A 6,088-nucleotide genomic window follows, 5' to 3' on the forward strand; every position below is an offset into this window, starting at 1 on the left:
CAGAGTCTCACTTTGTGGCCCTCTGTAGAGTGCTGTGGTGTCATATCTCACAGCAACCTCAAACTCTTGGGCTCAAGTGGGAAGTAACTCATTTTTGGTGAGTTACTTGAAGAAGGTATTGCATTCCCAGTCACCCATTAGAAACAAAATGAACAGCACACTTGACTTTAGATGTATCTCAGAATTTACCACTTGATCCTTCATCTGCCCTGACACTGAAGGAAGTCATGTGGAAGGCTGGAAACATGAACTAAGGATCAATGCAGATGTCTGATTCTTGGTCTGTGAAGAGGGAATATGAAATCCTGGGAAATAACCTCGCTTTGTGGGAGCCTCACTGGTCAGCTGGAAAACAAGTGGTCACTTTAGATGACCTCTGTGATAGAGTCTGCTTAGGCTGGCTGGCTCATTTGTAAAGAATGATGCTAAAGACTCCAAGTTTGTGGTCTCCAACAGAAGATCTCTCCTCTCTTCTCACCTCAGTCATCTCTGTAAAAGTGTACACCCAGATACAGGAGTGGCAGGCTCACAACAGGACCACTAAAAACCACCTGATGGCGCTGGATTAATAGCTGTGTTTTTTTTTTTTTTTTTTTTTGCAGGTTTTGGCCAGGGCTGGGTTTGAACCCGCCACGTCTGGCATATGGGGCTGGCACCTTACTCCTTTGAGCCACAGGTGCCACCCAATAGCCGTGTTTTCATATACAAAAGATGGAAAGATCTGTTGCTGAGAGATGAAGGACTCCCCCTCCAACCTACTCTGGCCCTCAGACTCCCCAGCAGCCTGTCAAACTTCCAAGCACTGCACAGGCCTCAAGGATGTTCCTGCCTGCTTTTCCTGTCTTCACTTGGGGTGAGACTTGCATCTCTGTCTGCCCACACTCCCTGCACCCCCACCTCAACCACTTCCCAGTTTCTTGGCATCTGTCTCAGATGACCTGAATAATACAAGGAGCTTTCATTATTATAGTTGATATTAGCAGAATGTGAGAATTTAAAAGAGGGAGAAAACAATTGGTTAAGAAAATCTGAAAACTGCTTCATGGTGGAGGTGGTTTTGAGCTAGGCTTTGCAGCAGGAGTGCAATACTGGTGTGGCAGGAGCTATGTGGGGAGGAGGAGGCCCAAGGGGTGGGAACGAGAATCCTTCCAGGTTTATGTCTTCTCTCATTCACGAATCACACAGAAATTAAGGTTTTAAATGCCTAGGCACAAATTCGTTATTCATATTGAAGAGAGATTCTCTTTTAACACTTATTTTATTTTCTTTATTTCCGTTGAATTATTTATTCTGTGCCTTTAGATCTGCTTTCTCCTTTGGGAAGAGGAGCTATTGACCATTTGGGTTGTGTATACTTTATTTCTTTTCTACTAGCTTTCTCTGTCATCATTTTTATTCTTTTTTCTTTTATTCCATGGTCCAGGGTTATTTTTCAAATTTCTCCCTTAAATCAACATGGCAGTCTGCATTGTCAAACGGACAATTTAATTTGGCTCTTATGATTTTGGTTTCCATACAATATTTTCTTGCTTTGGCTCAATTTTGTTTTCTTTTTAAGTATATGGAACACATATAGTTAACAAATATATTTTGAAATTTTCTTCTGTTAGAGACAGTTTCCCTTCAGCTTCTTGAGCATTGCTCCCCTTCCTTGGGGCTGCGGGAAGAGAGCCACCAGAATCCCTGTCTGGGCTAAATGTGCATGCAGATAATTTCGGCTTATTTCTCCTACAACAAAGAGAAATTCTTTCAGGCCAATTTTATTTTTATTTATTTTTTACCAATCATCATATTTCCAATCTCCCCAGCTCCCTCACAGACCACTGGGTACAGCTGATGCCAAATGTCAAAGGGTCTTTCAAGCTATGCACACAGTCCACTCAGGTCCAAGCCAAGAAGGGGGCAACTCCTGGCAGTTGGGCTGTGGCTCAGAGAGACAGGTATCCAGGGTGCCCAGCACACTCCCTGGAGCCCAGCTCGGCTGCTCCCAACACTGGCGCCCACCCCTCCTCCTGCTCCCGGGTGTGCCAGGGCAGGAGCAAGCATGCTAGGCTTTCCCTGGGCCCTAAGCCCGCTTGCTTCCCACCCAGCCTCCCACCTCTTATGTAGGTTCAGCCCCAATAATCTAAACTTGGGCATCTCTTCACATCCCCTGCCTGGTGCTCACTGCTTCAGATCTTTCTGTTTTTTTTTTCTTTTTTTCTTTTCTTAAATGATAGCTGTATACATTAATGCAAACATGGGGTACAGTGTAGTGTTTTCATATACAATTTGAAATACTTTCATCAAGCTGGTTAACATAGATTTCATGTCATTTGCATAGTCATTGTGTCAAAACATTTATATTCTAGTTCTAGAAAAGTTCACTTGTACCCTTGTTAGACAGATATATAGGTGATTTTTCCAGTCACCCTCCCACCACCCAGCTAGATCTTTGTGTTTTAAGGGAGCTCTCAAATTTTGCTTTGGTGAAAAAAATGCCACATTTGTTTTGATGACAGGGTTTTTATGATACTGGTTTGCAGAGAAAAAACAAAAATTCCCAAAGGGCTGTGGAATAGCCCCCTTTGCAGGTCCCTGGAGGGGGTCGGGAGTGGGGTCATTTGAGGTTCCTGACTGATTTCACTACTTTGGCACAGGGAACAGAGCACATGTTGTCCATTAAGGGCCTTTTAAAATCTGGTCCAACTGGTGATTAGTTTAGTGACATGTCCTTCAATTTCTGGTATATGTTGACTGTTGTCTTTAGTTTCCAATATCCATGCAGACTTTTTCCTATTTGATTTAATGAGCATTTTCATGAAAATTGGCTGACATTTTTAATTTAAAAATTTTTAAGATTTTTTTTTTTTGAGACAGAGCGTCAAGCTGTCCTCCTGGGTAGAGTGCCGTGGCATCAAAGCTCACAGCAACCTCTAACTCCTGGGCTCAAGTGAGTCCTCTACCTCCACCCCCCAAGTAGCTGGGACTACAGGTGCCCTCCACAATGCCCGGCTATTTTTGGTTGCAGCCATTATTGTTGTTTGGTGGGCCCGGGCTGGATTCGAACCCGCCACCTTAGGTGTACCTGGCTGGCTCCTTAGCTGCTTGAGCTACAGGTGCCAAGCCAAAATTTTTAAGATTTAAAAAAATTTTCTTAAAAAATATTTTTCAGGGAATTTTCCAGAATGCTTGGTGGGAGGCAGAGGAGCGGCGGCTGCCTGAGCAACGCACAGCTAAGTGCTCCTTTCCGCTCCACTGTGTGGGCCTCTGCCCTCTCACCGGCTGTAGAAAATGGTGAAAGAAACCACTTACTATGATGTTTTGGAAGTCAAACCCAATGCCACGCACAAAGAATTGAAGAAAGCATATAGAAAACTGGCCTTGAAGTACCACCCTGATAAGGATCCAAATGAAGGCGAGAAGTTTAAACAGATTTCTCAAGCTTATGAAGTTCTCTCTGATGCAAAGAAAACAGAATTATATGACAAAGGAGGAGAACAGGCAATTAGAGAGGGTGGAGCAGGTGGTGGTTTTGCTTCCCCCATGAACATCTTTGATATGTTTTTTGGAGGAGGAGGAGGAAGGATGCAGAGAAAAAGGAGAGGTAAAAATGTCATACATCAGCTCTCGGTTACCTTAGAAGATTTATGTAATGGTGCCACAAGAAAACTAGCTCTGCAAAAGAATGTGATTTGCAACAAATGTGAAGGTCAAGGTGGCAAAAGGGAGCAATAGAGTGCTGTGCCAATTGCCGAGGTACTGGAATGCAAATAAGAATCCATCAGATAGCACCTGGAATGGTTCAGCAAATTCAATCTGTGTGCATGGGCCATGGAGAACGGATCAGTCCTAAAGATAGATGTAAAAGCTGCAATGGAAGGAAGATAGTTTGAGAGAAGAAGATTCTGGAAGTTCATATTAACAAAGGCATGAAAGATGGCCAGAAGATAACATTCCATGGTGAAGGAGACCAAGAACCAGGATTGGAGCCAGGACATATTATCATTGTGTTAGATCAGAAGGACCATGCTGTCTTTACTCCACGAGAAGAAGACCTTTGCATGTGTATGGACATACAGCTGGTTGAAACATTGTGTGGCTTCCAAAAGCCAATAGCTACTCTTGACAACAGAACCATAGTCATCACCTCTCATCCAGGTCAGATCGTCAAGCATGGAGACATCAAGCGTGTGCCAAATGAAGGCATGCCAATTTATCATAGACCATATGAAAAGGGTCACCTAATCATTGAAGTTAAGGTAAACTTTCCTGAAAATGGCTTTCTTTTTCCTGATAAACTCTCATTGCTGGAAAAGCTTCTACCAGAGAGGAAGGAAGCAGAAGAGACTGATGAAATGGATCAAGTAGAACTGGTGGACTTTGATCCAAATCAGGAAAGATGGCGCCATTACAATGGAGAAGCATATGAGGATGATGAACAGCATCCCAGAGGTGGTGTGCAGTGTCAAACCTCTCAATGGGGCCCGTGAATGACACGCATGCTGGCATTTTATGTGCAGTAATGAATGAGTGAGGGACTGTAATCATAATATGCTCACTACTTGCTATTGTTTCTGTTTTAATATTCAACTATAGTAGTGTTTTAAAGGTTAAATGAAGAATAAATGCAAACATAAAAAATATTTTTCAGTAAAAACTACAATTCGTTTTTTGAATTTTTTAATTAGGTATATGTATTTCAAAGAATTCACTGCTTCATACAACTGTATTACAAGCCACTTGAAGGCAACTGTTGAATTTTTGGCACTAATGTGTGGTGGAGACTCTGCTCCTTAAGTCAGGTGCAAGAATTAGCGTAAATTATAATCTTTGTCCTAAGGCTTTTGGAATCTTTGTCCTAAGGCTAAAAATATTCTCAGTTAAAGAGTAAAGGGAATGAGGAAAAGGTCCTAACTTCCATCTTTTAAGTTTTTCTCTCAGTAAACTGTCAAAATTTCTACTTTTATTAACCTTCAAGAAAAAAAATTGACAAAATTCAATATTCTTTCATTATGAAAATCATCACCAAAATAGGTATCAAAGGAATGTACCTCAACAAAATAGGGCAGTGCCTGTGTCTCAGTGGGTTGGGTGCTGGCCCCTATATATCGAAGGTGGTGGGTTTAAACCCGGCCCTGGCCAAACTGCAACAAAAAAAATAGCCAGGTGTTGTGGTGAGCACCTGTAGTCCTAGCTACTCAGGAAGCTGAGGCAAGAGAATTGCCTAAGCCCAGGATTTAGAAGTTGCTGTGAGCTGTGTGATGCCACAGCACTCTACTAAGGGTGATAAAGTGAGACCCTGTCTCTACAAAAAAAAAAAAAAAAAAAAAAATAGCCTGCCCAACAGAAACCCACAGGTAACTTTATATTTAATAATAATAAATTGAAAGATTTCCTCTAAGATCTGGACAAGACAAGGATGCCTGCTCTCACCACTTCTACTCCACAGAAGAGTAGAGATTATTCTTGCCAGAGAAAGTAGGCAAGAGAAAAAACAAAAGCATCCACTGTTGGTGGGAATAAGTTCAGCCATGGTGGAAAACTATATGGAATGACCTCAAAAATTTAAAAATAGAATCACAACCCAGCAATACCACTTCTGAGTATTTACCCCCAAATGTGAAATCACTTTGTAGAAAAGATGTGTGAGCTCCTTTGTTTCCTGCAATAGTGTCCATTTTTGGAATCAACCAATAATAGGCAACATCAGCAGATGAATGCATAAAGAAAATGTGGTATCTACACACATACACAGTGGATACTGTTCAGCCTTTAAAAAGGAGAAAGTTCTGCTGCGCTAATGACGTGGAGGGAATTGGAGGACAGCGTGCTAAGTGAGATAATCTGGCATGGATAGCACCTGCTCTTGCTGTGCTGTGGAACCTTGAGGATGGGGGGAGTTGCTCTAGGTCCAGTGGCTCCTTGCACAAAGATCCAATTATTGAGACAATGAGGATTTCCCAGGGAGAAAGGAATTTTTAATGTGACAGACATTTTGCTGAGAGAACAGGAGAGGCTTCCTCAAATCATCTTTCTGACTAACAGAGATAAGGGGCTTTGAAAGAAGGGGCAGGTGCACAGGGCAGGTGTAACTATCAAGGGGCTG

At 42.3% G+C, this 6,088-nt stretch overlaps 1 pseudogene; it reads left to right on the plus strand.

Moving 5' to 3' along the window:
- The first annotated feature begins 3,273 nt into the window (after window positions 1-3,273).
- On the plus strand, window positions 3,274-4,476 carry LOC100950609 (annotated as a pseudogene).
- The last annotated feature ends 1,612 nt before the right edge of the window (window positions 4,477-6,088 follow it).

This window comes from Otolemur garnettii, unplaced genomic scaffold (assembly GCF_000181295.1).
Source record: "Otolemur garnettii isolate 467f Iridium unplaced genomic scaffold, OtoGar3 scaffold00045, whole genome shotgun sequence".
Classification (NCBI taxonomy): Eukaryota; Metazoa; Chordata; class Mammalia; order Primates; family Galagidae; genus Otolemur; species Otolemur garnettii.